The sequence below is a fragment of the Drosophila innubila genome (genome assembly GCF_004354385.1).
Source record: "Drosophila innubila isolate TH190305 chromosome 3L unlocalized genomic scaffold, UK_Dinn_1.0 0_D_3L, whole genome shotgun sequence".
Taxonomy (NCBI): domain Eukaryota; kingdom Metazoa; phylum Arthropoda; class Insecta; order Diptera; family Drosophilidae; genus Drosophila; species Drosophila innubila.
In genome coordinates, this window is record NW_022995376.1 from 1,938,542 (window position 1) to 1,950,755 (window position 12,214).

Here is a 12,214-nt window from a genome sequence, read left to right on the forward strand (position 1 = left end):
AATATAGTTAAACCAAGTGCAAAAAAAAAAGACTTTAACTAACAGTTGCATATTAAAATAAATTTTTTTTAAATATTCACAAAAGATTTATTAAATTATACTCAAATTATGTACGTATGTTTTTCTTACATAATTTAACTTAATGTGAAAGATTTTTCTAGCTTATTTAAATATAAGTTCGAATACTTTTCATATTTATTTTAGAGTTTAAAATTCTTTCTAGATTGTCTGCTTTTGTTATAAATAATTTATATTAAAAATAAATTTTTTTAAAAACTAATATAATTTCAATTTGCTGTAATTCTAAATTTAATATGAAAATATTATATATATATAATCTTAAATATATTTAAATTTATTGCAAAATAGTTAAATCAAAGAAAAAATATTAAAATTTCAGAGCATTTATGTGTTTACGACTTTAAAAGTAAATTTCCAACTCTGTTGTCATATTTTCTGTGTGTTTCTTTTTTAGTTCTTTTGTCGGCCTCATAAACATGATGGATGATTTACAATACGCGTTCCGTGCATTTTCCAGGGATCACAGTTTGCCACAATGACGCAACTTTTCGTCACGATCGCACACAACAAACAGGCAGGTCAGTTCGGATTCGTTTCCTACCCCTGAACCTACCCCTGCCCCTATTGCTGACATTGTTTTACATGGTCCAAACATTGACACGCGCATTTTGCGAGGCCAGAAATAAAGAACACATTAAAACAGTTCAAGGACTCGCAATACTCATAACTTTCTCCGTTTTATACTTCCTTCTCTTATTTTTTTTTTAAGAAGGTTGCGGTCATATTTTTTCAAGAACCGTTTACACAGGTAGAACGAAAATTTGTGCGAAAAAAAGGCAGAATTATTTTTTGGCCCATTATGAATTGACGAGCAATATGAGTTGGCATGACTTGTGTGTTGGCATTACAGTCGAAATGTGCTAAATATTTATGTAAAATTTAAGCAATTGTTTGGCTAAAGTCATGAAATATTTTTGAGATAGCGCTAAGTGATTGTTTTCAAAATGAAATCATGTGAGGAATATTTTGATTAACAAACAACAAAACAAATTAACATAACAAATACATTCAACTTAAAATATAAATTGGAATCTTCCTATTCAATTTAAATACAATAAATCAAGGAAAATATTTCAAAAAGCATAGAGAATAATATTTATAATTCTGATATTTTTAAAATAATTAATAATAATAATATTTAAACTATATAAATACTGGAATTAGGTTTTGATGCTTGGCATTAGTTAACTAGACCTTTTAATTAACTTAATCTTTAAACACAGCCATCTTTAAATCAACTAATAAATTTAAAAAATTGCTTAAGCTCGAACTTTTCTCAGATATGGCAAACTTCTCAGTGATAAGCGAAAAATTCCAGCACCTACATCTATTTCCTGAACCACAGTCAGTGATTAGTCATTGTCCATACAAAATTTGATTGATTTCCGCATCGCAATCTTATCAACATCCCAAAAATCACCCACTGAGAGCAGCAAATAAAAGAAGTGAATGATCAAAAAGAAAGCAAGATCAGCAGCAGCTCCCCCTTTTTTTTTTGAATAAACACCCTCAGAAATAAATGTAAATATGTACTAATCGAATATGAGTATATTGAGTATACTATATAGGGAGACACACCTACAAACAATGAGCAAGTCGACAGCTTCCAAATCACAAATACAAATTCGCAACTCCCGAATTTATTGTTGTTCATTTTTGGAAACGGCTCAGCGAGTGTTTGCCCAACTCATTCGACATAAATCAATTGAATGCGAATATATGCACTAAGAAAAATAAATGAATTGAAATAAAGAATGTTTTAAAATTAAATAAAAAAAACTTTTTGATTTAACTAAGAACTTACCTACATTTTAAAGTTTTTAATAATATAAGGAAAACAAAGTAAAAACATTTAAAATAAATAATTTGCCAAATTAATTTAATTTGTTTTCAAATTAATACGTTTCTTAAAATTTTTTTTTTTATTTAAACCAACTTAATATCATAGATCTTTATAGTTTTTTCAAATTATTTGATATAAAGTTCATTTTAATTAAAATTAAATACGTTTAATGCTATTTTTTTAATTTATTCAACTTAATTATTAAAGTTTATTAAATATAAGATAAAAATTTAGAAATTCGATTTGTTCCGTAATACATTAAGAACTCTCTTTTTACAACTTAAGCTTGCGCGATTTTGATTTAAGTCTTTAAATTTAATTTTAAAAGAATGAAATAATTTTAGAATACAGAATTTTATTTTTTAACTGAAATATGTTTATTTGTAATATAAAAATTATTAAAATTAGCTATATTAATATTTAATTTAAAATTTAATTGCTTAGACTTTAGATTTATGCTTTAGTTAAAGTATTAATTTTATAATATCAGAAAAAATTTTCTCGGTGTAAATTATGTGTAGTTCCATTGTCCAACGCTGAGGTACCTCGCTTGTCCGCCCGTCTGTCCATCTGTTGGTCAGTCAGCGGCTACTGTGCGTGAATTAAAGTGATTCACTTCACTTTTCAACAACAGCAAAAAAATACATAAAATCCAAAATCAAGTCAAGAGCGACGCCGGCGAGAGAGTTAAAGTTAAAGCTGGCGGCGAGAGTGTTTCTCGGTGTAAACACACACACACACACACACACACATAGAGAAATAAGGTATATAAAAGATGTAAAGAACATTGTGCGCGCTCTTTTCCATTTCATTTTCGTCTCTTGGCCAAAAAATAAAAAGAATCATTTAGTTGTCAGGTCAACAAACTCATCTTCAAGCCACGTTGTCGTTGTGTTTTTTTCGGCCAGTGCGTGAGCGGGAATGGGGGTAGAGAGAGGGGAAGGGAGAAAGGGGAGACAGAGCCAACTGACTGACTGATTGTTGTTGTTGTTTTGGTTGCTGCTGCTGTGAGTTGGCGCTTGTTTGTAACAGAGCATTGTTGTTGTTGACTGTTTCATTATATGTTATGTATATATATATTTGAATTTTGTGCGTTCGTTGAACTCACAGTCGCAGCTCGTGGCGTGTTGAGCAACAAAAACAACAACAACAGCAACAACAACAAGAGTTTTCATGGCGCGTCTTTATCAAGTCATAAAACGAAAGACTTAGGCAACGAACTTGACGCGCCTGCTGTCGAAATTTTCATTTCAATGGAAAATGGAAAATGGAACAGGGAAAACGGCAATTTGCCTACCGTGCAAGGACAGTCAAGACACACTGTTACCAGGAAACTGCAAAGCCCTCTAGTTGCACTAATTGCCGCATCCTTTTTCTGGGTCAACCCTTTGACGGCCTCACGCAGTTGTAAATTTATGGCTTTATGACTGGACGGACAGCGTGTCCTTGCTTTAATTAAACCATTGTTAAGGCGGCCTGTCATTTCCGCTGGCCACGCAAGCATCCTTTAGACAGGCATTTCCCTTGCTCAACACCAACATAACATATGTGCTAGCCAAGCAAGAAAATATCAATTTTCTCCTTTTTAGCCACCGTACTCAAAAGTTATAGAATGAGAATGACTGTCTTTATAAAAGGATGACTAGATACCAGAGACTTTAAGGGTTAATGCAGCCAAATTTGGTGAATAAAATAGCTAAAAATCAAATAATTCTCAATTTTTTAATATTTAAGTCTGTCATAACTTTGTCAAAACTATCCCGATTTTCATGCGGAATGTCAATTTGACCTTAACTTGATCTCAAAATTAATTCTGCATATCAAAGTTATTTATCTTAAGAAATTTCAAATTTTCGATTTTTTTCCGATTTTTTTGACTTTTCGGAAAAAATATTTTTTTCAAAATTTAAAATCTCGAGTTTTCACTTTTAATCAACCCCTAGTGTCCAAATTAGTATAAAACGACACTTTTATTTGATTCTGAGAGGTTTCTTTTTCTGCAAAAATCCATGTCAAAATTGACAAAAAATTTGACTGTATAGTTGCTAGTCCACAGATTTTCCAGACTTCAAACTTGCATAACTTCGTCAAAACTCAACCGATTTTCATGCAGAATGTCAGTTTGATCATTATTTGGTCTCTTAATTGATTCTGCATGCACAAATTATTAACTTTAAAAAATTGATTTTTTGGAAAAAATATTTTTTTCAAAATTTCATTTTTCTGTAAAAATCAGACCAAAACTGACAAAAAAAATTTGACTTGTAAAGTTGTCAGTCCAAAGACTTACTAGACTAAAAACTTTCATAACTTTGTCAAAACTTATCCGACTTTCAAGCAAAATGTCATTTTGATCATGGTTTGGCCTCCAAATTCATTCTGCATTAATTTTTTTATATTTAGAAAATTTTATATATTTTGATCTTGGCCATGGTTTTAAGCTAAGGGTCCCCCCTTTGAAATTTTGAAAATTCAAAATTTTCAATCTCAAGTTTTCATTTTTAATAAACTCTTTATATCGTAATAAGTATAAAACTACACTTTAAACTTGATTCTGAGACCTTTAATTTTTCTGTAAGAAATCATGTCAAAATTAAGAAATATTTTGACTTGGAAAGCTGCTAGGACAGAGGCTTGACCAACTTCGAACTGTCATAACTCTGGCAAAACTAAACCGATTTTCAAGCGAAATGTGATTTTGATAATTATTTGGTCTCTGAATTGATGCTGCATTTAAAAATTATTAACTTTTAGTAATTTTTAATTTTCGATATTTCCGTCATTTGACTTTTTGGGCATCTGTCAGTCGAGCAGCTCAATGAAAGATTTTTTTATATTTCTCCCTTTTTCCCCGCGCATTTCACGCAATCAAATGGCAGCGGAATCTCACGCGTATCCTCAATCAACTGAAGAGCAGGGGAAATGGGAAATGGGATATGGAAAGGGGAAAGGGGAAAGCAACAAATAGAAAACGGTTAGCAGACAATCCTTGCTAGCGTCAGGTGCTGTTATGTTACCTGCCTGCTGTTGCTGTTGCCGTGTTGTTGTTGTTTGCGTATTCAAATAAAGCAGGTAGCTTAAAGAGAAAAAAAAAATAAATAAGGGAGTCCTTTGTCTAATCCTTGCTCAATCAGTCAGGCGACGGCAGAAATCTCATTTTCGTCAGAATGAAAATATACTTCTCAAGCGGATCAAAACGAAAGGATTACGGTAAAACTGCTGCTGTTGCTGTTGCTGTTGCTAGTTGTTGTTGTTGCTGTTGCTGTTGCCGCCGTTTGTCTATTGTTTGTGTGTTTATTCCTGTTCCATTGTCTGACAGTTTTGTAGGCGGTACGGAACTGCACGTCGTCTTGGCGATTGCTTCATTTTGAGAAATGACGAGAAATGGAAAGGAGCAACCCACGACAGCAGCAACATCTACAGGCACGCCAGCAACATAGCGGTTTTTCTTACTTAATTTCTACATTTTTTGTATATTTTTTTGTGTTCATTATTTTCTTATTTAAATTTTATTTCTTGACTGGCGACAGGAAACTCGTTTTTAACAGCAACTACAACTTGCTGTGTGTGTTGGTGGTGTGTGTTGTTGGTGTGATCAGTTCTCAGCTCTTGTCGCTGTTGTTGCTGACTATTATGTCAAAGGATGTGTGCATACAATCATTGTATTGTGTTGCATAACTGTAAATGCAAAACAGATCTCTAACATGAGTGTGTGTGGGGAGAGAGAGAGAGTGTGTGTGTGATAACAGTTGGCACTACGCCTGTTGTCTAATGTGGAAGTGAAATACTTAAACGGACTGAGCGGAAATCAATTATGAATGGATTGCTGTTGTTTTTCTTGTTGTTGCTGTTGCTGTTAACAGCAGCAGCTGATGCTTGAATTGGTGTCAAAGGATTGCAGCACCGTTAGGTTTAAAAGCATCAGTTGTTGCTCAAAGCGCAACAGCTGCTTGACAGCTGAAAAGCGAATAAATATTCCAAATTTACATATGTAGATGCTCAAGTTATATCCCTCATATAAAATTATTAAAGCCAACTAATCAAAAGGAAAAGAAAGATAGCACTTTCTTTGGGTTGCTGTTGCTTAAATATTCTTACAGACTCTTCTTCAATAAATATATTTATGTTAAAGCTATATTCCAAAATTCGATTATTTCCTCTCCCTGTTGTTATTGTGGCTCAAAATTAATTCTGCATCACAATATTATTTATATTAAAATTCGTTTTCTTCTCCGCACTGTCCATTTTTTTCGTACTTTCGCCTTTATACACTTTATCTCAAACTTCAAACAGCCATAACTTTGCCAAAACTTGTCAGATTTTCATGCGGAATATCATTTTGATCATTATTTGGCCTCTAAATTGATTCTGCATCAAAATTTTACTAACTTAAAAATTTCATTTTTTGGTCATCACTGTGAATTTTTTCCATACTTACCCCTTGACACTTTATCTCAAACTTCAAACAGCCATAACTTTGCCAAAACTTGACCGATTTTCATGCGGAATATCATTTTGATCATTATTTGGCCCCGTTATTGATTCTGCATCAAAATTTTAATAACTTAAAAAATTTCATTTTTTTGTCATCACTGTGAATTTTTTCCATACTAACTGTTAAAAAGAAAACACGAATTTATGTAATGTATTCAATATTAAATAAATCGTGATTGGTTCAATAAATTAAAGTTTGACACGAAGTGCCCATAAAATATCCAAGTATGTGCTGAATTTAAATTAACCAAGCCCTCCTCTTCTGATATTATTAACTATTTCAATTGGTCCTTAACCCACATATCGAATGTATGAGTGATCAAATCGATTTAATTAGGCAAAAAAAAACCAAAACTTTTACCTTTAATATCACGTTGGTATCAATTAATTCGATAGATTCCAGATATTTTTGCTATTCAATTATATTCTCATCTATTATTTGCATATTCTACACGCGTTAGAGAACGTTTCGAGATGATTTCAAATAAAATTAAAATATCTGAAATGCTAATCGAATTCAGCCAAAAATCTTAACGCACATCTAATTACGATATTTTAGATTTCCAAACTGCTAAAGCATTTGATTAATGACATTTGGCAATTTGCGATGGTTTATTATGATGTGAATCTATGTATCGCATTTCCATAAATCTAGACACTATATTTATAAAGAGTGTGCACACACACACACACACACACACACTCACAGAGTATTCATACGAGTATTTAAATTTATGCATGAATTCTCTCAATAGAGCCGAATGAGTTCTTTGAACTTCAGCTTTGAGCTGCGACTATATCTATTATGTCTTCATAGCTTAGCTTAGCTTCCAAAAACTTAAAAAAAAAAAAAAGTAAAAAGAAAACGAAACAACAACATGACATAAAGGCAAAATACATTTTAAAAAAAAATGTTGAACAAAAAATTATTTAAAAAAAAAAACTAGAAAAGTTCATTCGCCTCACAACAGACAAATTAGAAAAATTAATACGCTGCTGGCCCCCACGTAGCGCCCACTTTCCTCTCTCCGCTCCCCTCTCTGCCGACCTCTCTGTCCCCCTCTACGTTCCCCCTCTGAAGTTCCCCAATAAAGCCACGCAGCGAAGTGCGTCAAGTTTTTGGTTTTATGTAAGACGCGGAGCGAGAATGTAACAACTGAACTTTTGGGTTTCTTTTTCGGGCAGTTCATTGACCACAAACAAAAGACACGATAACAACAGCAACAACAACAACAACTAGCTGCAACTTTAATGTGAACTTTAACACAAGTTTTTTTTTTTGGTTAGAATTTGAAAGAAAAATCCAGACTTGTTACACCCAGAGAAAATGTTCTGGAAATTTCTTATGATTATTATTATTTAATATCAAAAAAATATTATAATTATTATATTAATATTAAATATACTTATTTTATAATAATACTACAATATTCTTTTTGTTTTATATTAAAATTATTTATAGCTTACTTTCATCTTAATTTTAATTCGTATTTCCTTATTTTATTTATTTATTTAGTTGATCTTTTGTAGACTGTCCTAGTTGACGTTAAATAAACAAAATAATTAAATTAAAATAAAATAACATATTTAAAAAATATCTGGTTACGACTTCCCGTCGTGTTATTCTATCTGTGTATTAAAGTTCCTTAGGAATAGAACGCAATTTCTGAATAAGTCATATAAAAAATATATATATCTGTTGGCTTAATATTTATAGATAATTATATTGTTATTTATACAAAAAAATAATAAAACTATTTTGTTCTATGATTTTACGTTAAATATGAGAAAAAGCCGAATAAATAATTAATAATCAATAAATAATAATAATAAATTAAATATGCGTATAGGTAATTAAAATAGATTTCATATTAAATAAAAAAATTTAAGCATATTCAATTGAAATATTTAAGTATAATATTTAATACCAAATTTAAAGATTTTAATTGTAAACTAAATGTGAAAAAATTTTCGCAAGAATATTTTAATTTAAAAATAAATGATATTTAGTTTAATTTATTTAATTCAAATATCTTTTTTTAAGTTGCAAAAATATGACAAATTTAAAATAATATAAATCATACTTAAATAAAATGAAATTTAATTAATCTTTGGCAATTGTTAAAATTAATTTGATTTAACTTTAACGTTTTTTACATTGCTTTTATTTTATTCCCATTAAATTCGACATTAAAGTTTTTATTTACTTAAATTAAAGGGTATTATATTTAATTTAAATATATTTTCTATGTAAATATGGTTATATTAAATATTATGCTAATTTTTTAGATAGGCATATTTTCTCTGTGTGTAGCAAGCAGCCAGAGAATTACTCAATTCTCAGGGAAAAAGCTGAGGAGAACTGAGGAGGAAACTCTGTTCACTCGGTCATACTTTCAAATTGCAGTTGCAATCGCCGCAGAATTGCAAGCTTGGCCAGAAATGCAGAAAGAAAGACAGAAAGAAAGAAAGGCTTTCTTTTAGCCTGGCCAAAGAAAAACTGGTTGTGAGCAGAGAAAGAGATTCGCAATGAGCCAATGAAAGTATCTCCCGTTGGTTACACTCTCTTGGCTTAGTTGTTGTGGTTGTTGTTGTAGTTTCTGTTGTTGCCTCAAGACGAAGAATGTTTCTATTTAGATTTTTCTTTGGCTCTCGGCGCCGCAACGTTGCGGAAATGTTTATCTACATCTATTGCCATAGTCTCGATTCTCCAGTCTCCCGTCTTCAGTCTCCCCATCAACTCCCGTCTCCCGTTTCTGGAGTCTCGGCATTTTCTGCAGTTCAAGCGAGTGCGTTGAACTTGCGATGGAATAGGCATACATATACATATACATATACATGAGCAAAGTGGAGTAGCAACACCAAGAACAACACCGCCAATAACAACAACAATAACAACAACAACAACAAGCCGAACTCTGCCGAAAGAAATGAAAATAATTACGAGCCGTTGAAGCCGAGTTTTGCCGAGTTACCGCCGAGTCACCTGCGAGCTCTCTTTCAGCTCGACAAACTCATTGAAACTCCACACACGCATTACACTGTGCAAAATAAATGCATTGTATAATTAAAGAATTGTTTAGCAGCTTAAAAAATGCCATAAAATATTTTTTAAATAATTATATTAAATGACAAATATAAAATTTTAGTGAAATTACTATATATTGTCTTAAGTAAAATCATATTAATTTTAAAACTTGCCAAAAGTTAATTAAAATGTATTAAGACTCAATATGTTTCATATTAATATTTAATTTTATTTAATTTTAATTTGTTTCATGTTAAAGTATTTCTTATTTATTATTAAAAAAATTTATTTTTTAGCTTTTTATAAATATTTGATACAAATATTTAAGTCAACTATTTTTCATATATATTTTAGAATCCTGAATCATAATAATTATGAATAGTATTTATTGAAAAATGAAAACTATTTGAATTTAAAAGGTGACTTAATTTATAAGCAAATAAAATTTATATGGCTTGATAATTAAATAAAACATGATTATTCGCAAAAAATTTTAGCTCAAATTATTATATTTTAAATCTTTTTAAATTTAATATTATAAAATTTAAATGTCAAACTAAAATGAAAAACCAGTTTAAAGATATGCAAGTTTTAAGAAAACTTTTTATTGTATCTTTATTGAAATGGGTTTTTTCTCAGTGTATTTGTGGCGGCCGTGCAGCAGGTTTGTCGTACCACTAAAAGTCTTTTGGCCCATTACATTTGTTACAGATTTCGGCTGAGCGATAAAAATGATCATCAAAATGCTATTACGATTGCATCTCCGACGAGAATCATTTGGGCATCATGTGAGGAGCAATTCTTTATTGTACTCACACATCATGCTGGGAATTCAAATGGTACTCACAATACGAATAATAGTATGAGTACGAGTACTATTCACTTGTATGTTACATGGGTTCTATCTAGGTCTTGGTATGCCAAAGAATTTATTGTGGTTGCCCGATCGTATCTCACAGATAACCGAGACTGTGAGTTCAACTGACAAATATTTAGGGTTCTTTAGATATTTCAATTAAGTATTAGCAAGGCGATTATTAAGCAATAATTATGTGGCAAATTCTACACTTGGCATTTGTATTCGTATTTCATGTTGCACTTACAATGCTGTTTATTTTACTTATCCAAAGAATAATCTTTTTTTTTAAAGCTGTCGACAACATATTTTTATTAATTATTTAATTCGTTGTATAATTTTCTGATCAATTTAAAATTTGTTTCTATAAGACAAGGAGAGTTAAAGAGACTTTTGCTACCGCATTTATTTAACTAATTATTTACCATTTTGAAACTCTTTGATTTAGTAAATTTGACAAGATTTTATTACCAAAAAGAAAATAAAACTTGGCTTTGCGTTTATTTTTTTTCTCTAGATTTTATTTTCTGTAGTAAATATGAAATATAAATATTTAATTATACATTGCAATAATCAAAAAAAAATGGCTAAACAGAATATTTGGATCTTGAAATATACATAAAACACAGTGTACCTTATTTTCTGAAAAGTTATAAAAAGGTTTGCATTTAAAAATTTGATATACCTACCTTTTAATTAGTTTACAATCTCAATTGATTTATTTAAGAAAGAAACTTATTTCAAATATAAAATATACAAATCTTACGACATTTATCAATAAATATTAAAATTATATAAAAGCAAAATACGCATAGTTTAATATACTATAAATCTAAAAAAGATTTCTTAACTATTTTTGGGAACAGTGAAATAAATATTTATATACTGTTAATATTTCTACATTTTTTTTAACTATTTACATATTGCCAATATATTGATATTAAATGTACAAATATTTATATAATTTCATTTTTATTCTTAACATAAATAAATATTTTTATTTTGCTATGGCAGTGTTCAGTCTAAAGTTAAAAGCAAATTCTTGCTTTAATAGCTAACTTAAAAAACATAGTTTTCATAAAAAAATAATAAAATGCAATTTGTTTTTCGCAATTTTATGAAGTTGCGCGAATTGGTCAAAGTAGAAAAAGAAGGTTTTGCACTTTCGTAGGCCACAGTTAAGCGCAATTGCGATTGTTAGACAAACGTGTTGGCCCATTTAAGCGGGAAATACCGCAGTCTTCGAAGAGGCAACCAATGAAGAAGAAGAAGTAGAAGAAGTAGAAGAAGGTGGAGAAGAAGCAGCAGCTAAATTTGTTTACAATTTGAGTGTGTGTATAGTTCAGTCACATTTGGCCCTAATCAAAGCAGAACAGATTGCAGGTCGCTGACTCACAAGACAACAACAACAGCAACAATTCAAACAACAACAACTTCAAGAACAACAACAACAACAATTTGAAGAACAAGCGTTGCTTTTATGCGTTGTCGTGTCATGGTCAAAATTTCCATAACTTCAAAACAACTCGCTCAAGTGAGTGTGTGTGTGTGCGTGTGTGTGGCTGTGTGTGTATTTGCGATTACACTTTCGTCACTGCAGCGCCGACTGCTGTTAGCCTAATTATACAATTCTCGATAACATTTCCAATGAAAAGAAACTCTGTCAAAAAAATAAAAATAATAAAAGCAAAAAATACAAGAGATTTTTTTGTATGTTATTTTTGTTTTTTCGCGTAAACAAGATGACTCAGCCGCTGCTGTTTTGGGCCAGTAAAATGGGAAGGCAGTTCAGTTATCAGCCCGGCAGGTGGGAAGAAGGTAGGGGGGGGAGGGGTGAGGAGCGTCAGCTCACAGAAGTCGTTGACTTCCAAGTGAATACGCGTTTACACGCCAAATTATTACAGATGAAAAA